At 47.2% G+C, this 24,794-nt stretch overlaps 2 long non-coding RNA genes across 3 annotated transcripts in view; one reads left to right on the plus strand and one right to left on the minus strand.

Annotated features, from left to right (window-relative positions):
* The window catches only part of LOC144369159 (uncharacterized), a 72,404-nt gene extending 55,952 nt beyond the window's left edge, over window positions 1–16,452 (minus strand). The window contains exons 1-2 of the long non-coding RNA XR_013428629.1: window positions 16,228–16,452; window positions 2,298–2,387 (exon numbers count right to left, since the gene is read on the minus strand). This is a non-coding gene — a long non-coding RNA (uncharacterized LOC144369159). The remainder of the gene's footprint in view (window positions 1–2,297; window positions 2,388–16,227) is intronic.
* LOC144369160 (uncharacterized) lies at window positions 15,002–20,635 on the plus strand. 2 transcript variants are annotated; one of them, XR_013428631.1, is made up of 4 exons: window positions 15,002–15,172; window positions 15,663–15,806; window positions 16,247–16,447; window positions 17,609–20,635. It is a non-coding gene; the product is annotated as an uncharacterized LOC144369160 (long non-coding RNA). The 2 variants fall into 2 exon arrangements; XR_013428630.1 differs by lacking the exon at window positions 17,609–20,635 and having other exon boundaries at window positions 16,247–16,825.
* The last annotated feature ends 4,159 nt before the right edge of the window (window positions 20,636–24,794 follow it).

Below are 24,794 nucleotides of genomic sequence, written 5' to 3' on the forward strand. Positions count from 1 at the left end.
CTGAGGCAATGTGAGATCATCCTCAGCCACTTAGCAAGGCCCTAAGCAACTTAGCAAGACCCTGTCATAAAATAAAAACCCAAAGTTCCGGAGATGTAGCTCAGTAGTTAAGCGCCCCTGGGTTCAATCTCTGCTACACAGAAAAACATTTTACATAGGTCTTTTCTGATGTTCTTTCTGTCTGCTGTGGTAAGACCCTATGTCCTTTCAACTCAAGTCTTTACTCTTTGATAACTTTCAGCTTTCTGGCATGAAAGTTGTCTGGGCATTGTCCTGTGTACTTCCTGCCCCAGTCCTGGAACCATCCCTTTAAGGAATCTCGGCTCCTCTCCTGGAGATGATTGCTCAGGGTGCCTGGGTTCCGGCACAGGCATGGCTGTTGGGTTGTATTGCTTCTGTTTTCAGCAGAAAGAGGAAAACACTCAGGTTCATTGAACAGCAATAAAAGCAACCAGTTTACCAACTGCTTAATATGAAAATCAGCAGTTTAAAGGAAAAAATAAGCATTTATCCTGATTTTTCTGTATGAAGCATCTGAACAAATCTTTCCAAGTGTTGAGGATACTGCTACAAGAATGAACAAAGTAGGAAAATCATGGTTTTCAAGACCAGACAAGAGCATTCTCCAGCAGCAAAGTTGAAGCATTTAATTATCATCCATCACCACCTGAATGTCTTTGCTGATCTTAGCGTCACTATAGTTGGGACATCAGCCGTTAGGCACCTCTGTAATAACAAGACACGAAGCAATATGACCCTGCCTTTGACGCATCCTTACCCTGAACATTCAACATGTAGATACGAAGCCTGAACAACTAACTTCCCTAACAAGCAACGTAGAAAATGGAGAAAGAAGATAAATGCCACTACAAAGAATCAAACAGGTAGCTATAGACAACCAGAGTGGCTAGGCAACTAACGTTTCTGCAAAAGGTCATCAGCGTCAGCGTGGGGCTCAGGGGAAGAAGGGGCACCCTAGAGACTCAACAGTCTTGCCAGCCAAGCACAAGGTGTTAACCCCACAAACCAGCTAGAAACGATAACTCCAACACAGCCAGGGACATTCAGTTAGGATCCAGGTGATAAGTGATACCAAGGAATTCATGTTAATTTGTTAAGTAAAATAATCAGGGTCACATTATGACTTTTGTGGTCACAGGGAATTTTTGTCTTTTTGAACTCCTTCCTACATAAAAATGTCCTTCCTCCATAAAAATGGTGTTCAAAGTATACTTTATGATCTCATTGGCACAAATATTAATATAACACCAGTGTAGATTCAATGTCATATTTTTGGTATTATTTATTTTTCTGACTTTGAAAGAAATAAAAACATTTCTTTTCTGGGCTCCTGTCGGTCCTGTGGGTCAAGGCAGAGTGCTCCAGGGGCGAATCATCCCTGATGATAATGCCACAAACAACTGAAGGAATGCCTTCAGAACCAGCTTAGGTGCTAAGGTAAATGAATAAGAACTTAGTTCACAGAGACAGGAGCTCAAAGATAAGCACATAAAAAAGAATATGCAAATATGCCATTCTAAGGGGGGAACTTGAGAGCCCACGTAATCAATGTAGAAATTAGAAACAGCAAGGAAGAGAATGGTCATCACTAAAAAAAATGCTGGCAGCATTAACACATGGGTGACGATCACATTGAACTCAGAAAACAAGGACTAAGGCTAAGGAATCAGTCTAAATAGCCTCAGTGCTATTGCTGATCCACAATGAAGTGGCGCTCCCACAGGTCAGAGCTGTGCTCTTCTGCATGAGCCATGCATGGCCTATGTCTCCCTAAAAGAGCAAAGGGCAGCCCCGGGAGGAATGCTGTTTCCCAGTTACTGTCAGACCACTAGATGGTAGTGTACAGCCCTGGAGAGTCCTCATCTCCAATTGGTATAAGCCAATGGTGATCACTGTATATCTGGGTCCACGAAGGAAACAGACCTCAGGGGAATCTCAAGACAGGAGGCACTGCTATTTGGGAATTATGTGTATAGAGTGGGAGCTGGCAATGCAGCACCTGGTGCCTAACTAGTACGGTAGCATTTCCATAGGGCGGACAACCAGGTAGTGCTTGGCCCAGGCACATGCCTTCCCATACAAAATCCCCATCCAAGCCTCTTTCCTAATTTCTATCCCTTACCCAGCCTCTGTAGAAAGAGGTAAACAGGCAGAATTCTCATCCAACAGATAAAATTACCATCTCTATGAGAGCATAACTGTACATGTGTGATAAAGAGACTTGGGAGCAAGTTCTCTGGTTCCTGCTAGAGTGGGGTGAAAGGTGCCAAGCATACCTTACTTCTCTGATCAACGATAAAATTGAACAAGATGCTAAAGCAACTCTTCTTCAGGCACCGGGCAGCAGACAATAGAGGAATGTGATCCTAGAAAGAAAGAAAAAAAAAAACACTCAATATAAGTCTTCCATCCACCCCATGTTCCTGCTTAGGGTCGTTTTCCAAAATGCAGCTCTAGGAGTTCAGCCCAGGGCATAGTGCTCTATTTGAAAGGAGGAAGCAGATATGACAGATGGAACTGACCGAGAAATATCCCCAGAAAACTGCATTTTAATTCACCTTGAATCTTGGCCAAATTCTAAAATCCTGGTAGAGAATAGCTACCGGGGATGAGGACAGCATTGTGAGCTGGCCAGAGATCCCAGAGATCACACATTTTGGGAGAGTTTGATATTCTGACCATTTAGAAGGAAGAGATCTTGCTAATCATCCTGGGCATTTAATTTAGATCCCCCCCAAAAGGCCATGATTTTAAGAGTAAGGTTTTCTCCAACTAGAGACTAAGAAAAATTCCAGACCTGCCCTGAAGTCTACAGTGAGATCCAGTCTACACACCAGTAAATTAATAAAGCCCACTACTCTCTAAAAGAAGACAACGAAATCTGGACTCCCCTGACGAGTGCTCTGGCTTGAGTAGGTGTCCACTCCAAAGGCCCACAAGTTGAGGCTTGGTCCTCTGGGCCCACTGTTGGAAGCAGCACTGTATGGGCATGGTCACAACTGGGCCACCTTCTTTCAGAGCATGGGGCCCTAGGCCACAGCAGCCACTGGACAGGAAGCCGGAGAGTAGCCAGCAGGAGGGGAGTGGCAGTGGCACCAGGGTCCCAGGCTCTGGTCTCCCTGCTCCCACACCTCCTCGAGGTCTGGAGAGTGTGCCTTTGATGACACAAGGCCAGACTTCCCAACAGTCTGGATTCTCAAGTGGCTTATTTAATTTGCACAATCATTCTTAGCAGTTACAGCTACACGAACTTGTAGATAACATTAAGAAAAAAATGTTTTTTCTATGTGGTGACTGCCTTTTTAAATGATGATAATTGCCTTTTTAAAACAAGTTAATATTCTCATAATACTCTTTCTCTTTTGTTGGTTGGTCAAGCCAGACTATTTCAGTCATGCTTTTAAATAAAGAATCAAATCTTGGTTTCCATTCTTGGGCTCATATTTCTTTCTGTTTCCATTTTTTTTACTCTCTTTTTTTTTTTTTACTGGTACAATTATTATTATTTTTTTGCAAGGGCTGACTGATTTGTTGATTTTCTAACCATTTTAATTACTTGGTTAGGTGTTCCATGTAGGATTGTATTTTTCTTTTTCTTTATTAATGCTACCTATTTTAGCCTTTCCTGCATGCTCTCTGGTTGCTAGTTTTATTTCTGGTCTATCTATCATCGCCGGAGAGTTTGATGCCTTGTTCCTTTAATTTGTGATGATGAAGTTATTTAACAACGCATTTTCTTTGTTTGCAGGTTCATTTGTGTGTGTGTGGCAGAACTTGATACTGCACTCTGACCACATCTGCAAAAGACGAGGAAACCACCAAAAGCAATGCCCAGCTTCCACCTCCAGGAGCTCTTGGTAGGACTCCCAGTGAGAGGCAGGGAGTCCTCAGCCCATCCGCATGAGACCCTGGGGTGTAACTCAAGAAGGCATCCTGTGTTTACTGCAGAACTCTTCACCACAGCCAAGATGTGGAATCAACCTAGGCGCTCACTGGCAGATGGACAAGTCAGGAAAGCATGTTGTACATACACAATATTAGCCACAAAAAGAAAGTCCTCTCATTTGCAGCAGAGTGGACGAACTGGAGGACATTAGGTGACATAAGTAAAGTATGCAATACACATACCGCACATCTCCTTCACATATGGAAGCTGAAACATTGGTCTTGGAGAAGAGAAGAGTGGGAGAGTGGTCACCAGAGCCTGGGTGAGAAGGGGATGGAGACAGGGGGCTGATGGCCACGGGGTTCTTCTGGAATACGCACGGGTAGGAGGAATAATTCCAGTGTTTGCAGCACAGTGGGGTAACTATGGTTGGCAACAACAAACCGAATATTTCAAAACAGCTAGTGACCCAGGAATCACACTGTTATGTATTTTCCCAAGCGAACAAAAATATACTCTCATAAAACTTTGTGTGTGTGAATATTTTAGTCATAGATTTTTTGCAGTAGAAAAAAAAATGGAAATAACCTAAGTGACCATAAACTAGTAAATGGATAAATTAATATGGTCTATACACTCAGTGGAATACTACTTGCCAATAAGAGAGGACAAACTACAGGTGAATATAACATCAAAAAATCGCAAAAGCATGTTAATTGACAAAAGAGTTTACATTGTAAGTTAACATTTGTATGAAAATCTAGCAGTTCAATTAGTGGTTGCCTGAGGTCAAGAACGAGGAAAGAGAACTGAACCTACATTGTAAAAATGTTACGCGATGATGAAGATATTTTATATAATTTTTTCCTACAAATCCTTCCTATGTTTATTTTAAAACATCAAGTCATATACTTTCAATGTATGAATTTTACTACTCCAATTCAAATATACCATAATGAAATTCAGAGTATGTGGTCAAGCTATCATCCAGCATTGTCTTTTGCTTATCTAACAAATGTTGACTGTTATAAATTGAATTCACCCTCTGACACTGTTTTCTTTCCTAGACTCTCAGATGCAAATACATTCTTAAATAGCTAAAACTCAAGAATTGCCAATCATATTAATCCACTCTCTTGGCAATGTGACAAATTTCTCTCTGGCTTTGTTTTGTTCCCTTTTTGTGGTACTGGAGTCCAGTGGCATTCTCCTACCAAGCTGCATCTTTAGGGCTTTTTCAGTTTTTAAATTTTGGGATAGGATTGTGCTAATTTTCTCAGGCTGCCTGTGAGTTTCTAGGATTACAGGTGCGTACCCCCACACCTGCTGCAAAGTGACTGAGCTAAATATGTGCATGAGTCTGGGGGGGAAAAACAGCTAGTAAAGGAGAGTTTGAATGGTCCTAGGAAAAGTAAATGTCTGAGGTAATAGATACGCCAAGTACCCTGATCTGTTCTGTGCATATTTGTATGCATGTATTGAAGTACCCCATAAATATGTACAATGATTATGTATCAAATAAAAATGTATTTAACTTTTTTTAAGTACCTCTTCATACAAAGTCCTGAGGAAACCTCAATATTCTTGAACTCTGGCAACTGTGAATTATAGAATAGGCCCTCTCACAGGGCCAGGAAAGTTCTCAGCCCTCAGCGCACATCAGAATGACCTTGTGACTTTTTAAAGTTCACCACCTGGGTGCCCCCAGTGAGCACAGGGATCCAGGGCCAGGTTTTCAGATGGCTCTTCCCAGCAGCAAGGCTGGGGGCCAACAAGTCAGGCATGAAAAATGTTGACTTAGAAGGTACAGTTGCTGGAGAAAGGGATCCTTCCTGATGCTGAGGGCCATGAGAGAGGCAGGGCCGGCACCAGTGGAGAATAAACAGTGGGGAAAGATGTCTGTGGAGGCCCTTCTGAAGGGACAGACAGCATGAGGAGGGCACTGGGCAAGGGCTAGGGTCCATCAGCCCCTCTGCCAGCTCTACTTGTGTCCTGTACGTCTTTCCCAACCTGAGACAAATTGGCAAGGACAGTAGCTTTACACCCATGATTGTTTTGAAAAAGGTACTGCTTTTTATAAACGTAAGATTATATTCTCATTCATTCTGTTTTTTTCTTTCCCTTGGGAGCTCCTGTGCCTTGAGGGTTAGTTCTCCTCCACAAGCCTTCCAGGATGTCAGGGTGGTTGTGAAACTGCCCTGTTGCCTGCATTGTGGAAATGAAGTCACCTGCTTCCAGCTACCTCTTTCCCCGATTCTGTAGGTCCATTTGCAGTCATCTTCGTTCTGCTGTTAATGACTTTTGCTTTCTATATGAGGTTCTAATTATATCACGTCCAAGAAGCCAATTCTGTAAGCTTTTAGGTAGAAGAGGCACAATGTCCTGAGCTCACCGTGTGATCCTGGACAAGGTCCCGGCTGCCCGGGCCTCTTGCTCTTCCTCAGGTAATGAGGTGGGGCATGACTTCGAGCCAAGCAGGCAGGTAGGAGGTGAAAAGGAGCCAGCTAAGTTTTCCTGCTGTGATTGCCTTCTTCATTTTTTTTTCTTTTGCAGGCCTTGGGGTGGAATCCAGGGCCCCAAGCATGGTAGGCAAGTGCTCTGCTGCTGAGCTCCACCCCAGCATGTCTTCAATTTTAAGCCATCTGGAAAGCCCATAATAGCAAACTTTCCTCGTTTCCTGCTTCCCTGCTTGCTTGATTTCCCCTTCTCGCCTTTCTCTTTTTATTCTCTTCCCATCCTTCTTTCTGTCACTGTCTTTCCCCCCTCTCTTCCTTTTACATTTGGCTTGAAACTCAGAACTGAGGAGGCTCAATAAGGCGGCTTGTTCATGATGCTGTCTGATCCAAGTTGAAATCTTTCAATTTTTTCTTGATATTTGATCACAGGTCTGGATTCACAAATATTAGCAGAAAAAAAAAAAAGAATTCAGCATTTTTCTTTCCAATCTGAGCCCATTGATTCCAATCAGAGAGATTCCAGCAGTAAGGGCTTTATCAATAATGACAGCTTGAGCCCTTAATGATCAGCCCCGACTGGACATTCTTACAGCCATCCAGACCTGCCCGGCCCATGTCCGTGGTGCTGTCACCTCCAGAAGCTGCTCCCTGCTCACGACCTTGAGTGCACTCTCATCTGGTGATTCTAGTTGCTGAGCCTTGCTTCCTCTTCTTGCTAGCTCAATAAAAACCCACCATTAGCCAGTCCAGTGCCGGGGCTCTCCATTGGTGTTCGCACCACATGGCCATCACTCTAGCCCTGGAGACAAAGATTTCTACTGTTTAGGACCAAGAGAAAGGCACTAGCTCAACTGTCTGCTTCAAGAGAATGAAGACAAGCCACAGATTGAGAAAACTTTGCAAAAGACATTTTAATAAAGGATTGCTACTCAGAATATACAGAGAATTCTTAAAATGAACTTGGTAAGAAAACAAACCGTTTGGTGCAGCCTGTGGGTCAAAGGCCTGATCAGATAACTCACTAAAAATGGCAAACAAGCATATTAAAAGATGCTCCACATCAGATGTCATCAGAGAATTACAAATTAAAACAATAAAGAGACATCACTGCGCACCTATTAGAATGGTCAAAACCCAGAACGCTGACAGTACAAAGTACTGATGGAGCTGTGGAGCAGCCAGAACTCTCTTGTATTAATTCCTGGGGCAAACTGCAAACTAGTAGACAGGCGGTTGGGCAGTTTCTTACAAAACTAAACATATTCTTACTGTACAATCCAGCAATTGCACTCTTTGGTATTGACCTAGAGGGGTTAAAAATGTGTATCTACATAAAAACCTGCAAATGATGTTCGCAACTTTATTCATAATTGCCAAAACTTGAAAGCTAACAAGATGTCCTCAGGATAAATAAACTGTGGTTCATCTAGACAATAAAATATTCCTTAGTACTAAAAAGAGGCCACAAAAAGAGGTGGATGAAGTTTAAGTGCACATTGTTAAGTGAATGAAGCAAATCTTAAGACTATATACTGCATTTCAACTAAAAGGCAAAACTGTGGAGACAGTTTAAAAAAAAAAAAGTTCCAATGGTTGCCAGAGGGAAAGGGGAGAGCCCTCTGGAGGAACAGACAGGGTAAAGAGGGCACAGAGGATTTTGAGGGCAGTGGAAACCACTCTTCTGTGATACTATAATGGTGATGCCTGCCATCCTGGGTCTACCCAAGCCCTCAGAGTGCCCACCGTCATGGACCGTAATGCGAACCATGAACTTTGGGTGGTAAAGGTGCGTCGCTGTAGGTTCATCAATCCTAACACACGTAACCTCCTGTGGGGGAGTTGGTGGGGCAGGGATCCTGTGGGAAGTCTGTACTCTTTGCTCAAATTTGCTGAATGTAAAACTGCTCTGGAAAAGAAAATCCATGTTGAAGGGGAAAAAAGAAATGTCTACAAATCACCTTTTACTCCTTGTCACTAAGATGGGCCTACCTTGGAGCAAGGACTCACCTGGAGGAGGAGGCTTCGCGGGGGGAAGCAAGCGAGACAGCCAGGCATTTTCTAGTATGCGTGTCACTGGAGAAGTTGGGTCACCTGCACCCTACAACAAGCATCGTTGGCCGTCCCTCAACCAACCTGAGGCGGTGGCCACGGTGCTCCTCGAAATCTTCAAGCTCAACCCACAGCTACTCAAATCCACCAATGGGACAAGGAAGATGGTCAGCTCTGCGCTCTTCCTGGGTATGACGAGACCTCGCAGGGCATGTTGGCTGGCTTGGATCACGCCAGCACCCTTGGCCCTCACTTGGGTGTTACAGTCCGTGATGACTGTCTTCAGGTGAACTGCTGCTGTCTCTGGGTTGAGCTCTTCTCTTTGTATGACACCCCCACCACACCAGCCACTGCTCCCATTGGTCCAATGTGACTCTGGTTCGACCAATCAGAGCCCTGTATTCCCCTCCCACAGCGATTGGCTTCAGGAACTAGACCACCAGAAACCACACCCCTAAACTCTTCTGTCATTTGAGCCTATAAATTCCCTCCGGCCTGAGCGGTTTGGGGTTGGATTTGCGGTGCAGATTCACCCACAGGAAGCCTAGCACCTGCCAGGGTGTGCCCATGGAAGGCAGCTGGCAAGACGCAGGAGCCTGTCCCTTGGCCTCGGGGTGTAGGCAGCTGCTTCTCCTGGAAGCTTCTGGAAGAGAGGTAGCTAAGAGGCCAGGTAGAGTGGGATGCCTGAAGGCAGGACAGGTCCATGAGGGGCCACCAGAGTGAGCCTCCCAAAGCTCCAGATCCGCCTCCGCAGATCAGGCCTCCACCCTGACTCCCCTCTGCACCTTTTCTGTACCATCTTTTCCTCCAAAGTAATAAAAACAGTTCTGTGTTCCTTCCCGTGTGTCGTTTTTCAAACCCAGCCAGCTCTTTCTCATAATACCCAGCACTTTGCAGTCTGCTTTCTCCTTCTCCCTTCACAGCCCACTAGAGCAAAAGTCAGCCCGCCCACCCCCAAATTAGCGCTTTCCTACTACCCCGGGATTTCTGGAACCCTCGCCCTGAGAGTCAGGCTGTCGCTGACCACCCTCAGCTGAGGCCACGTTTCCCACACGCTTGGCAGTCCTCAGCTCTGGTGGTGCACTAAATCACTCACAAATATTGGACCAAATACTAGTTCTGGACCCCATCCACAATTAGGATTGAGTTGCTCAGGCACCAGGATTTCATAAATTCCCCAGGTGACCCAAACGTGCAGCTCCGCAGTGTGAGTGTTTAGTTTCTGGGGCTCTGTCATCATGGCTCCTTGCACCTGCATGAAGAATTTAGTGAAAAGTCCAGACAAAAAGTCTCAAAGAACGTTTAAGACTAAAATCTTCCAGTGGATTCCACTGTACATGGAATGTTCTAGAAGGCTCTGCATGTCTTGAACGTCTCTCCTATTGTAGCCTAGGGGCTCCCTCTCATCCCCCCTGCTCCTGGGGACCTCCTATCTGGGGCCTGATTCCCACTCCTGGTCAGTTCTGGGATTAAACACCCTTCTCAGGAGGCCTTCAGTGACACCTGGCTGAAGTGTTTCCTCAGCAGTTGCTCCAGTGAATTATTTTGCTTAATTGTGCTTCATGCTTTATTTTCATAACATTTAGCACTAGGTAAGGAAGTTATCTTGCCTTTTTCTGTGTGTAGGTACTTATTTTTCATATCACTTCCCACCCACCCACCCCCAGAATTTCACTTGTATCCCCAGCATAGGGGATCCGGAAGTAGAACCTGTGTTCACTAAGTGAATAGAAAAGACCAGAAGATCTATTTCTCATCTAGAAAAATAAGAGACCCAGAATAGCTAAAGCAATCTTTAGGAAGAAGAGTGAAGTAGGTGGCATCACTATACCAGACCTTAAACTATGCTATAGAGCAATAGCAACAAAAACAAAATGGTATTGGCACCAAAACAGACTGGTAAAACAATGGTACAGAATAGAGGACACAGAAACAAGCTACACATAACTACAGTTATCTTATATTAGACAAAGGGGCCAAAAACATGCTTTGGAGAAAAGATAGCCTCTTCAACAAATAGTGCTGGGAGAACTGGAAATCCATATGCAACAAAATGAAATTAAACCCCTATCTCTCACCATGCACAAAACTCAACTCAAAATGGATCAAGGACCTAGGAATTAAACTAGAGACACTGTGCCTTTTAGAATAAAAAGTAGGCCCAAATCTCCATCATGTCTGATTAGGCCCCAACTTCCTTAATAAGACTTCTATAGCACAAGAATTAAAATCCAGAATCAATAAATGTGATGGATTCAAACTAAAAAGCTTCTTCAAAGAAACAATCAGTGAAGTGATGGTATAGTGATGCCACCTAGATTTGGGGAGCAAATTTTTCCCACATGCACATCAGATAAAGCACTAATCTCTAGGATATATTAAGAACTCAAAAATATTAACACCAAAAAAACAAATAACCCAATCAATAAATGGGCCAAGAAATTGAACTGACTCTTCTTAGAAGATGATATACAATTAATCAACAAATATATGAAAAAATGTTCAACATCTCTAGCAATTAGAGAAATGCAAATCACAACTACTCTAAGAGTTCATCTCACTCCAGTCAGAATGGCAGCTATTATGAAGATATAACAATAAGTGTTGGCAAGGATGTGAGGAAAAAAGTACACTCATACATTGCTGGTGGGACTTGCAAATTGGTGCAGCCAAAATGGAAAGCAGCATGGAGATTCTTTGGAAAACTTGGAATGGAACCACTATTTGACCCAGCTATCCCTCTCCTCGGTCTATACCCAAAGGACTTAAAAACAGCATACTACAGGGACACAGCTATATCAACGTTTATAGCAGCACAATTTACAATAGCTAAACTGTAGGACCAACATAGATGTCCTTCAATTGATGAACAGTTAAAGAAACTGTGATACATACACACACACACACACACACACACATACTATTCAGCATTAAAAGAGAATAAAATCATGGCATTTGCAGGTAAATGGATGGAGTTGAGAATATAATGGTAAGTAAAGTTAGCCAGTCCCCAAAAAACAAATGCTGAATGTTTTCTCTGACATAAGGATTTCTCTGATATAAGGATGCTGATTTATAATGGGGTTGGGTGAGTAGCTTGGGAGGATTAGACAAACTATAGGTAGGGAAAAGGGAGGGAGGGAGGGACAGGGAAATGAAATAGGAAAGATGGTAGAATGAGATGGACATCATTATCCTAACTACATGTATGAAGTCATGAATGGTGTGACTCTAATTTGTGTGCAACCAGAGGTATGAAAAATTGTGCTGTATATGTGTAATATGAATTGTAATGCATTCTGCTGTCATATATAACAAATTAGAATAAAATAATAATAATAATAATAATAATAAAAAGAACAGAAGATGCCAAGTTTCACCGGAAGGTGGCAGCATGTGCACAGTCAAAAGAGAGTTCCTCTGTCTGGGTCCCCACCAAAGAACATGCAGAGGAACTGTCAGCCTGGAGGCATTTCCGGCTTCTCATCCTTCCATATCTACCTAAAGAATCTAAATGCAATGAAGTCCCCCTTCACACCACTGGAAAGGAGGGTAAGCTTTTAAATTGTCCCTACTGGGCCCAGGTGTTGCCTCTTTATAACAGACTCATCAGTAATCTCCCTAAATATTGGACATCATTTAAAAAACAGTTGCAAAACATTTTTTTTAATTCCAAATGTTTGAGAAGTGAAGGGTATAGAAGACTTTTAAAGATGAGCTTAGATACTCTTGTTTTGAGAGGAAGTCAGCTAAGGCTGGGAGTCAAGACCTCATTTACAGATATTTTTTGATTAGCTACAATACTGTATGCCTAACCATGTTGCTAAGCCTAACGGGGTTTTTTAAAACAACTTTCACACAACTTGCCATAAATGGGTACTAATAGTAATAAATTGTAAGTGTAGAGTCCTTTCATAGATTTTTCCTGGGGGATGAGAAAAATGAATATTCATAACCTGCAGAAGTAATGTGCTGAAATTTGGTATTTGCATGTTAAAAAAAAATAAGGTGGCAGGGAGCTGGGACATATTTCAGTGGTAGAGTGTTTATCTAGAATGCACGAGGCCCTGGTTCCATCCCCAGCAATAATAATAATAATAATAATAATAATAATAATAATAATACAGTGCCTTGTGGATCGGGGAAAGGTACACAACTTGGGGAAGACCTGAGTTTGAGTGCAGCATAGAGACCTAGCCACTTAACCCCTGAGTCCCTTGTTTGGGTGCCCAACTGACCCCAAGCAGACCTTATTTTCACAGTATTTAATACTATCTGCTCCATGTAAGTTTGCAGAACAAGCTTGAATGATAACATTAATGCTATCAGTGTGGTGGGGAGGACTGAATGAGATAATAAACACAGGCAGGCATTTTCTTCATAAAATGCTGCGAGATGGTGTGTATTGTTATAGGCTAGTTGTGTTAGTCAGCCAGAAGGGAGCCTGGAGCAGGAAGGGAGGGTCACTGTCCACTGAGACCCTGGCAAGGCTCCTTAGAGGTGAGAAGGGTTTGAAGCTCTGAAGCATCTTTCTCCATCACTACCAGCCAGGCTGAGTCCGGTGGACGTGTACCAGGCAGCAGGGGCCACTGTGCCCTCCGTCATCTGAGGGGGACTTGAGCCCTAATCTGGGCCTGATTCTGTGCTCCAGAGCATGGAAACACATCCCTCTGGGCTAGGTCCTCTCTGCACGGTCAGGAGTGGTTTTCCAGCCAGTTGGGCCTCATCCTGCATCTGCAGGACCCCTCCCATCCCCACCTCACACATATTAGCATCCTCAGAAAAAAGAGTCTCCATCCATTCAGAATCATGTTATTGCCACTATGATTATTATAGTTATGACTATGACAGTCATTGGGAGGAAGATCACCCAAATGCATGAAGGCAGAGGAAGCGAGGCCTCTGTGTCTCTGGGCCAAGCTAGACAGCCAGCAAATAGAGGCATCAGCGTGCCTTCTGCCAGGCTCCCCCAGGTATGTGGGGAAGCAGCATGTGTCCAGGGTGTGGGGCAGCTGTACTGCAGTGGGAGGAAGTCCTCTCTGTCTCCTCCACTGGAGACATGTGCAATGACCTTCCTTATTGTCCCTGGTACGCCCCACATCCTCCTCACCCGCTCTGTGAGAGCCCCAGGCCAGCCCCTCATCACCTGTTGCCTGTATCTTTACCCCCTCATTGCCCTCTTCTGGGTTCCCCCAGCCCCTCTAGTCCAGCCCTGTGAGGACCCTCTCTAGCACCAGGTGTCCAGTCATTTCCCTGTTCAAAATCAGCAGGAGCTTCTCCTTGCTCAGAGAAGATATGACAAAGTCTTCCCCGTGGCTTGAAAAACCTTCAAAGACAGGTGCCATCATCTGAATGTGCACCCCCAAATTTACATGTTGATATCCTAACCCCCAAGGCCTTGAAAGATGGCACCTCTGGGGAGGTGATTAGGTCCTGAGGGTAGAGGCTCTGTGATTGGCATGAGTGCCCCATAAAGAGGCCCCACAGGACCCTCGCCCTTCCATCACTCGAGGACACAGCAAGAAGGTGTTATCCAGAAAGTAGTTCCTTCCAAAGCCTCTAGAACAGTGAGAAATAACCATGCTGTTTATAAGCTGCCCTGTATATTAAAGTTAAAGTGTCCCAAGCAGACTAAGACACTGGCCACCCCCTCCTCAAATGCAACCCCAGAAAGACAGATGCCCCACCTGAACAGGCCCAGCCTCTTCACATCCCCACTCCTGCTCTGGAACCAGGTTATTCCCACAGTGCGATCTTCTAGAAGTACCTCATCACCCTGCCAATAGCCTCTCAAGGTCTTTCAAAGCCCACCTTCTCCAAATATTTGCCAGTGTTGGATTATTTCCTCCTTGACCTCTCCTGCCTGTCTGTATTCAAGATGCAAGCCCTCAGCTCTGGGCCACTAAGCTCACACTGCTGGTTCCCTGAGCCTGCAGTCCCTGGAGTTCTGGGTCTGAGTTGTGGTCCCCTTCAGTACTAAGCACCAGCAATGGTTGGAGCTGTACACATTTCTGGTGAGTTGAAAGTGGATTTCTCCACTTGCTTTGATTTGTTCTCACAGTGGCCCTGGCTGGAATGAGCACGGTGCTGTAAGGGGACATAAGAGGCCTAGCGACTTGGCCTGAGTCATGCACCAAGGTGACAGAAGCATGCACAGAGCCTCGTGCAGTCCAGAAGAAGCAAGGTGGGCCCACCAAGATGGCACTCTCTGTGAGCACGGTCCTGTAACATGGTAAGAATCCAGATCTTGTATCTGGATCCCGGTTTCATGATTTCCCTTCCACCTGTACAGTCCTGGGGACATTTCTTCACCTCTCTGAATGTCAGTCCCCTTATTTATAAAATAAATGTCATCATAGCTCCCTCATAAGAGTGCTGGGGCCTATCGTCGTGTGGAACAGCAGCATTGAATCAGGCACACACCGCCACAGAGGTAAAGCTTTGTGAGATGAGATCAGCACCAAAACCACTCAAAAACAACAGGTTCAGGCTTCTCTTTGTGCCTGGGAATAGTGGTGGGGTCCAAAGTACCATCCCAGGAATGGGGAGGAGGAGGAGAGGCTAGAAAAACATCCCCTGGTCGTCTGAGTACATTCCCAAGATACCAGGCCACCATCAGCAATTCCCAGGCCACAGTTGCTGTCCTTGCCTCCCCCAGGCCCTGGGAAAGTGCACAAATTGAGCTCATTCCACAAGCTGCTGTCTCCTGTTCTCAGGCCCAGTCATGACCCTCCGTGCTACTTGATACGCAGAGAGCCAGGTATGGGCCTAAGTTGGACGTGATCCTGTGGCCGTTCCCGGGCTTGCCTGGAAAGGGTTGGAGTTGGCAACTGGAAGAGATGTCTCTGTGCTTCTCCAGATACGTTAACTGAAAGGGAATCCAGTTTCCTAGGTAGCAGCGAGGAGGCTGAGGAAGAGTTTCAACCTGGAGTCAGCCTGCAGGGTCCAAATTTCTGCTCATCCCCACCGAATTTCATGGCTCAATGAAGAGTACTGCTCACTTGGGCACCATAGAATTCGAGGAGGATTAATGGCTACTTCCAGAAGAGCTTGCCCAGCACCACACACGGCAGATTCCCACTTGGCTGAGGGGGTTGGTGGTGGTGATGGCAGTGTGGACGGTAGTTGATGCTGACACAGGCCCAATGGATATGTCTACCCCCACTTCACAGTTCAAGATGCGAAGTGCCTTGCTCAAGGTCACGGCATGGGTCCATGGTAGACCTAACTCCGGTTACACTCTGTTTCAGGTGCCCTAAGGAGGAGGAGCTGGGCCCAGAATGGCAGTCTTCCCAGAGAATCAGTGACTCAGGAAGATCCAAACCCAAACCAAGCTGAGCTGAACAGCCAGGTGAAACACCCAGGGACTCCAGACCCTTTCTCGGAACCAGGAGGTAATGGCATCAACTGTTAGGAAGGTTGCTCTGCTGCCCAGACACGCCAGCCCAGCAGAGCTCACCACCAGCCCTGCCCCGTGCCTGACATTTAACTGGCTGCAAGCGGCAGGCGGGAGGGGTCTCCTAGAGGAGCCCCACCCACACCAGTGACTCTCAGCAGCAAAGGCAGGAGGCCCAGCCTTGCCTGGGCCACAGAACACGCCACCTGTCTAGGCCCCGTGGGCCATTGTTCTACTCCAGGGGGAGCCCACTCAAAAGCAGCATTTACCACCCACCAACTCAGGCCAGAGGTCAGGAACTGGGTCAGTGTTAGGACTAAAAGGAGGAGTGACCCCAAGAGTAACAAATGGCCTGAGGATTTACAGGCTAGGGCACCAACTGCGCTGTGGTTATTGTCCTCTGGTTGCTGGGAGCTCACCTTTGACTTGTCTTTGCAGAGGTCCAGGCACCTATACCATGGCATGGCAGGTGCTCCATAGACACCTGTTGGAAGAACAAACAGGAGTCATTATCATTGAAGGGAGCTTGTGGTGCCCTCTGGCAGCACTCTGTCTGGTCCTCCCAGCAGCTCTGAGGGTTGACCTCTGCGGGCCTTCCTGTCCACCCATCCACATGAGGCTCCTCCAGACCTCTCAACCGTAAGCATCAGCACTGAAGTTTCTGAGCACAGACCCCACAAAAGACCCCTGATGCTGCCCTGGAAGGTGGGCAGCTGCCTGCATGCTCTGAGATAGGGGCCAACTCTCTGCTTCTTTCTCCCCGTTCTCCTGCACTGGCTTTGGGGAGCTGGCCATTTGGGCTCCTCCTGGGCTGCTCCCCCGGCTGTTACTCTCTGGCTTCTCCGAACACCAAGAACCCGCTGAGGCATTTTCGAGAGTGATGGCTTTTGAACAGGAGATCTGGGCTCCCTGCTGGCAATGGGTCCCTGGCAAGTCACAAAACATTTCTATTCCTCGTTCCCCACACCTGTTCTCCAGGCTGTGGTGACATGGATTAAATGAAATGGAAATGGGAAAGGTCCTCGGTTATCTGGTGCTAAAAAAATTGTGAGGGATAAAGAGAAAATGCGTTCCCCACAGTTATTGTTAGGCCAGACCCACAGATGCTGCAGCTGCAGTAACTGGCTCTGGCCAGGGCTAATCCCTGGGGCAGTGTCTGTCTGCACCCTCACACCAGAGGCTCTCCCCCTGGCCACTCCTCCCTGGCTACCCCATGACCACCCACTGCCCTTTTACCCTCACCAGCCTCCCTCACCTCCAGGGCCTCCCAGTGCTCAGTGAACTGGACGTGAGTCTCGTCCAGACTAGATCCTGGCATCTGGCCCCCTCTACCATCCTCCCTGACCTGCTGCAGCCCTTGCCTCCCAAAGTCCCATCCAGTCTGTGGCACAGTTGCAAAACCCGGAGATCCTGCCTGTGATGTCCCTCCCATGTCCATCTTGAACTCCTCCTCTCTCCAGTTGTTTGAGAGCAGCTCCAGTTCTCTGGGGCGCCTGGTTCTACCCTCACCCTCCTTTTGAACCAGTGGCTGAACCTCTGTCTGTTCCTCCTTGGGGAGAAGGAACCCTCCACATGGCCCATCTGTGGGGCAACAGAGAGTGGAGGAGAGACGGGAAGGGCGAGGCCGGGATGGACGCCTGACGTCACATGAGTGGAAATGTGCCTGAGAGAGGCCCTGGTGACTCATTGACCACAGGGCCCTGAGCCTGGCACCTCATAACTACCCGGTAAACATGCAGTTGCTCAGGCTCACGCTGACATGGAATATGTGATTTTTATTGTTTTCAAAACCATCCCAAGAATGCGGGCATCGAGGATCCAGTGGCCCCTTCTGCAGCCTTCCCCTGTGGACCCTGTGCTTGAGCAGCAGTGGAAGAAGGGCAGACGTCCCCCATCCTAAAACACATCGGCAGGCCAGAGACGACCCTGACACCTTGGTGAGGCCGCTGTCTGTGTGGTGCAGGGGAGGCTGCTTTCCCAGTCCCACAGACATGTCCAGAAGGAGGCCCGGGGACAGTGGCCTCCTACTGTGTTCTGAGTTTTAGCACTTACATTTCCTCCCAGATGGGAACTTCTGAAGTCTGGTGCTGCCCACTAAGTTGCAGGCAACATGGCCTCCCACAAGCAGGGAGATGTTGCTATGAGACACTGGCCATCAGCCGCCTGGCCTCTGCACCCTCAGAAGCAGAGATTGGAACTGTTCTGTGGGGGGTCAGCAGGGGCAGGGTGGTGGCAGGAGGAAGTGCCCAGGACAGGAGCCTGGGAACTGGCTTTACATTTGGAGTCTGCTGCTCACCATGTGTGTACCTTGACCCTCTGCCCGCAGGACCTTAAGGAATTAGGGAATTGACTCAAATCACTGGCCCTCAAACAGGTGCACATTGGAAGCACCTGGAGAGCCTATTAGAACATGGATGCTGTCCCCGAGCTTCACGCTCAGCAGATCAGGTGAGGCCTGAGTCATTCTAACAAGTTCCTGGATGGGACCACCCACCCAGGGACCACACTTTGAGAACCACTGGCCAAACTGATGACTGGGGCTTCTTCCAGCCCTGAAATGTATGGATTTTCTCTTTGAGAAGCAGCATAATATGGGAAGAAGAAATTAAGGTGGGAAAAGGAATTTTAGAAGAAGCAAGAGAAGTTTCCAAACACTTTGATTAATCGTGACAACCAGTAATGCCTCCCTACTGCCGGGGCCCAGCAGCTGTGGGGCCAGGGCCTAACGGGATGGCTCTCCTCCCTCGGCTCTCAGGGGTTCTTTTTAGTTGGTTTTCATGGATCCCACATCTGAGACCATTTTTATGACAGCATCTGCTTGAGTCTGTAATGAAATACGTTATGTGAAAACACGTTGAAAATATGAAGAGCAAGGCAGGGGGTTTATTTTTAACGTATGTTTATATTTTCTGCTTTATCTCCTCCAAAAAAAAAAAATGATGATTGAGATAAAAGACACAGACGTCGTTGATGGGAGACGGTTGAGTGGGGTGGAATTGAATTGACTTGAATTAAATAAGAGTCTCATTATCCTTTATAGTATCCAAACACTGAAACGTGGAGGGAAAGCCAGGGTAACACTTCACCACGTCAAGGTCTCTTGTCTGGGCTCCAGAGACACTAAAGACCATCTCCCTCGGGTGGGAAGTAGGCACCAACAGCAACCGGTGCATAATGACTGTGGGTACCCTGGGAGCCACGTGGAGGTGTGTTCCTTCCTACCTGTGACCCTGGACTCCAGCTGCCCAAACACCTTGGGTCAGAGCATTCAGTGGCCAGGTCTCACTGTTACAGTCTGCGCTCCCCAGCCCTGGCCAACGTCTGTCCCTCCATCTCCACACCCTTCATAGTGCCAAGGTCTCTGCCTGTATTTGTAAGTACAGCAGAGCACTTAGAACTGGCCCAGGCCCCGGGACACAGGCTATCTGTCTATGCAGCTCAGCTTCTCCGTCCCAACATCTACATTTGCCTCTCCCTGCCCCATACAGAAGCTTATAGATCTAGAGGCTAAAGGCTGATTTCGGAGTTTTCCATGAGCAATGTCACCTCAGACCCTGGAGCAGCCAGGGTTTCTGCAGCAGGCCGTGTGTCTTTGAGGGCTCTGCTCAGCCATGAGTCTTTTCAGAAGGTGAGGAATCTGGCGAACAAGGGGCCAAGCCCACCTGGAGCCCCTCAACATCTGGACAGGCTCCTGTAGACACATCTGCACCTGGGAGTGGCCAAGGCTTGACTATTTCAGAAGAAATGTGAAGGGGCTGAGACAGCGACATAGCTGTGTAGGAAGCCTTTGGGGATCAGGTCAGAGCTGGAGCAGGGGGCACGATAGACCTTTGGCCACAGGTCCTGCCAACCCTCAGCCTGCCTATAACACTAAGGTTAAATGCCAGCTTCACAGAGGAATTGCATTCTATTTGCACAGGGAAAGAGGCCAAAGGGAGGCAGAGGGGGCTGGAGTCCTGGCAGCCTCCAGACTCGCCTCTGTGTCTGGCCGGAGGAGCCAGCCAATAGCGCACCACCCCCCACCTGCTAGCAGATTGTCCAACGTCACCTGAGAGCCCTTCTCAGGGAGTCAGCTGCACCCTCCACCAGAGTTGTTTCAAGCCAAGGTCCTGGTTGCTCTTGAGAACCTCTGTAAGTGGACAGCCGGCCGAGGTGGCGCCAGGCAGCCCAGGCCTCAACAACCCATGGCCTCCTCCTGACCTCTGCACAGGGACAGGTTGGGCCCACAGGGTCATGTGGTGTGGTCTCACTGGAGGCACCAAGGACTGGCTTTCAGGGGCCTCTCTGGCATTTAAACAAGCTGCGGCATTGAACTGTCACACACCAAATAGAAGTCCTGGGTCTGGGCTCCAAAAACCAGCCAAACAAGCAACAAATGAAAGAAACTCTAATTAACCAGAGCATTGAGGACTCTGAATGTCCCCACACCACAGGCTCCTGTGAGCCTCACGTGAGCTGCTGAGACAAAAACCAACAATAGAACAGGGTTCAAAGCAAAGGACGCAACAATGGGTGAGGGCACACTAGGTGTACTGTGTTCTGTCTAGGTGGCGCCTTTTTAAAACCATAATTACAAACCAGAATATTTCGTAATCCCCAGACTGATACAGTGAGGAGCTTGGAGAGTAGACTGTGCAGGATTTTAAAGAAATGGCTGTTTAGCCAGTGAGTGTGGGAAGCTGGGAAGTCTGAGAACTACCTTCCAGTATTTGATGGGCTATACACAGTGTGCTTGCTTCCACCTGGGTGTTACCAGGGGGTGCTGAGAAACACTCCCCACCATGGAGATGGACCTAAGCTCTCTAGAGAAAGCATGCTCCTGCAGGTCAAGGCCCCCAAAGTCCTGACATCCTTGGGCCAGGACTCCTGCTGCTAGGAATTGCTCTCAGAGAATCCAATGTAGCACATATTTCCCTCAAGTTCCTGCAGGTATAACATGGAAAAGTTTGAAACAACCTCAGCATCCAATACTATGGATTTGTTTCACACATCATAGCATTTAAGTTCACAGCCTCAGTGAAGAGAACAAGGTGCACACAAAATCCACAGTCCATGTGATTCGAATTCTGTAACACGCATGCCTGCCACACGCCAAATGTGAATAAATACGCCAGCCAGCTGACAGTGCGCTCATCACCACAAGCTGCATTTATCAGTGATTTCTTCCACATTGATTTTCCTATATATTTAAAAAATCTACTGCAATGCATAGGCATCATCTTTATAATTTAGAAAAATGTGTACTAGTTACTGATAATGTTCTGAGAGCAGTCATATGCAGAATAGGTGGCGGATCCTGAGCTCCCGTAGCTGGAGCTGCTCAGCGCAGCTTCTCCTTGAGTGTGTTCCTCATTGGGGACCCAGGTCTGCATTGGGCGGAAGTGGAACAAGAGCGTTTCCAGGGGTTGGTGGGATGAAAAGGGGAAAGAGCATTCATGAGCACCTGCTGTGGGCTAGTTGCTGTGTTCCAAAGGTGGGCTTCAGAGTCAGGCAGCTCCTCCATGAGCTACGGATAGTGGGATCTGAATCCAGGTCTCTGCGTCTTCAGCTCACCTTGGAAGCAGTCTCTTCTGCCCACATGTGCCCCGGCCTGCCTGGCCTGTTGGGATCAAGACAGAGACAGGACGTCCGGAAAGGCTGGTGAAGAGTGTTCCTGGAAGGTTCCTCTGGCCTCTGGGAGTGGCAGGAGACATGGGGACTCCGGGGTCCTGTGGCCAAGCCTCTTCAGCGTCCTCATGTGGTTGAAAGCCCCAGGGGATGGACTCCTTCCTAAGTCCCTTCTGTCCCTGATGCAGGAAGCTCCACCCAGGGCAAATCAGCTGTCCCTGTTCAAAACAGCCTGCCTCACCGTGGGCATCGTCCTGGCCTGCAACGGAGGGGCTGTCTCAGGACAGCTGGCTTCCTTTCACAGATGAAAACACTATCCACCAAGGAGGCCCAGTGCCCTAGATGAACCTGGCATGCTACAGAGAGCCCACAGGTCACACCTGGGAGAGCAGTTTCCCAAGGGCTGTCTGACTTTCAAAGGGTGACTTGAGTGAGGGAGCGCCACATTTCAGGAGGGATCTTCTGTGGACACCAAAACAGCAAGTCCTGGATTAGTAGTGTTTGGAGTATTGCTTCCACCTGTGCATTCCTCAGCCCTGGCCACCAGCCACACACACAATACAGCACACACACCAGACAACCACACACAGCACATACAACACACACACACACCAGACAACCACACACAACACATACACCACACACATACACACACACACCAACCACACACAACACATACCCATGCACACACACCAACAACCACACACAACACATGCACCAATGCAGACACACACACCAGACATACACACACAACACATACAGCACACACACACACACCAGACAATCACACACAACACATACCCACGCACACACACCAAACAACCACACACAACACATACACCACTCACACACACATACACACCAACCACACACAACACATACACCACACACATACACACACACACACCAACCACACACAACACATACCCATGCTCACACACCAAACAACCACACACAACACATACACCACTCACACACACATACACACCAACCACACACAACACATACCCACGCACACACACCAAACAACCACACACAACACATACACCACTCACACACACATACACACCAACCACACACAACACATACCCACGCACACACACCAAACAATCACACACAACACATACACCACTCACACACACACACACCAGACAACCACACACAACACATGCACCAATGCAGACACACACACCAGACATACACACACAACACATACAGCACACACACACACCAGACAATCACACACAACACATACACCAGACAACCACACACAACACATACACCACTCACACACACATACTAGACAACCACACACAACACATATACCACACTCACACACACACACCAGACATACACACACAACACATGCATCAATGCAGACACACACACCAGACATACACACACAACACATACAGCACACACACACCAGACAATCATATACAACACATACACCAGACAACCACACGCAACACATACACACACACCAACCACACACAACACATACCCACGCACACACACCAAACAACCACACAACACACACACCACTCACACACACACACACACCAGACAACCACACACAACACATATACCACACACACACACCAGACAACCACACACAACACATGTACCGTGCAGACACACACACCAGACATACACACACAACACATACAGCACACACACACTAGACAACCACACACAACACATACACCACATACACATATACCAGACAACCACACACAACACATACACCATGCAGACACACACACTAGACAATCATACACAACACATTCAACATGCACACACACACACCAGACAACCACACACAACACATACACCACACACACACATACACCAACCACACACAAGACATACACCACGCACATACACCAAACAACCACACACAATGCATACACTACACATATACAAACACACACACCAGACAACCACACACAACACATACACCACACACATCAGACAACCACGCACAACACATACACTACACACACCAGACAACCACACACAACACATACACCACACACACACACATACACCAACCACACACAACACATACACCATTCACACACACACACCAAATAACCACATATAACACATACCACCATGTGCACACACACACCAGACAACCACACACAATACATACACAACACACACACACTAGACAACCACACACAACACATACACCACACATATACATACACACCAGACAACCACACACAACACATATACCACACACACACCAAACAATCACACATAGCACATATACCACGCACACACACACACCATACAACCACACACAACACATACACCACACACACACACACACACACACACACACACACACACACACCAAGCAACCACACACATCTTCCTCTGAGCACTGACTGACTTGGGCCTTCCTGGTCTATCCAGCAGAGTACAGAAAGCAGGTTTTCTGGTTTTCAGGAACATGTTGCCCAGATGCAGAAGAGATGGGGTCTCAGTGGACGGGCCCAGGAGCAGCTCCCTCCTGTGGGCAGTGGAGGTTCAACCTGCCCCCGTAGTCCCCAGATAGTCCAGGGACTCGGCCTCAGGGCCAGCATTACTTTTAGGGACTGTCAGGAAATTCAGTTTCCCCCCATCTCAGAACTAGGGGTCAGTTGGAGAAGCTTAAGGAATGCTCTGTTTCTTATTTTCTGATTTGTGTGTGTGTGTGTGTGTGTGTGTGTGTGTGTGTGTGTGTTACTGGGGATTGAATCCAGGGTGTTTTACCTCTGAGCCACTTCCTCAGCTCCTTTTCAAAAATTTTATGTTTTGAGACAGGGTCTTGCTAAATTTCTTAAGGCTTAGCTAAGTTGCTGAGCGTGTCCTTGAACTTGTAATCCTCTTGTCTCAGCCTGTATAGCCACTGGGATTATAGGCATGGGCCAGTAGGCTCAGCTGATATCCAGGAATTTTAAAGTATCCCTCAGTTTTCTTGAAGCAAGCTATACTTCCATATCCTCCCCCTGAGATATTCTCTAAGAAAAGGCAGGCTCTGACCATGAGAATTTATTTAAAAGTCAGAAATGCCCAGCCCAAGCACACTTTGTTACCATCCTGCTATCCATTTCTGAATAACCCCTAGGCAACCTCAACAGTCCACTGGATGACCTTGGGGTGTTTATTTGATGTATCTGAATGTCACAGTCATGCTCTATAAAATTAGGGTAGAACCACCAAGATACCTCTCAGTTTGGAATCAGACCACTGAGCCCACCCTGCATTGGTGTAGACCAAGCATTAACAAGCTATGCCTCACTGGTCAAATACGGCCCCCATCTGTTTTTGTGAATAAAGTTTTATTGAAACACAGCCTGCCCATTCATATATATTGCCCATGGAT

Source organism: Ictidomys tridecemlineatus, chromosome 12 (genome assembly GCF_052094955.1).
Source record: "Ictidomys tridecemlineatus isolate mIctTri1 chromosome 12, mIctTri1.hap1, whole genome shotgun sequence".
In the NCBI taxonomy this organism is placed as follows: domain Eukaryota; kingdom Metazoa; phylum Chordata; class Mammalia; order Rodentia; family Sciuridae; genus Ictidomys; species Ictidomys tridecemlineatus.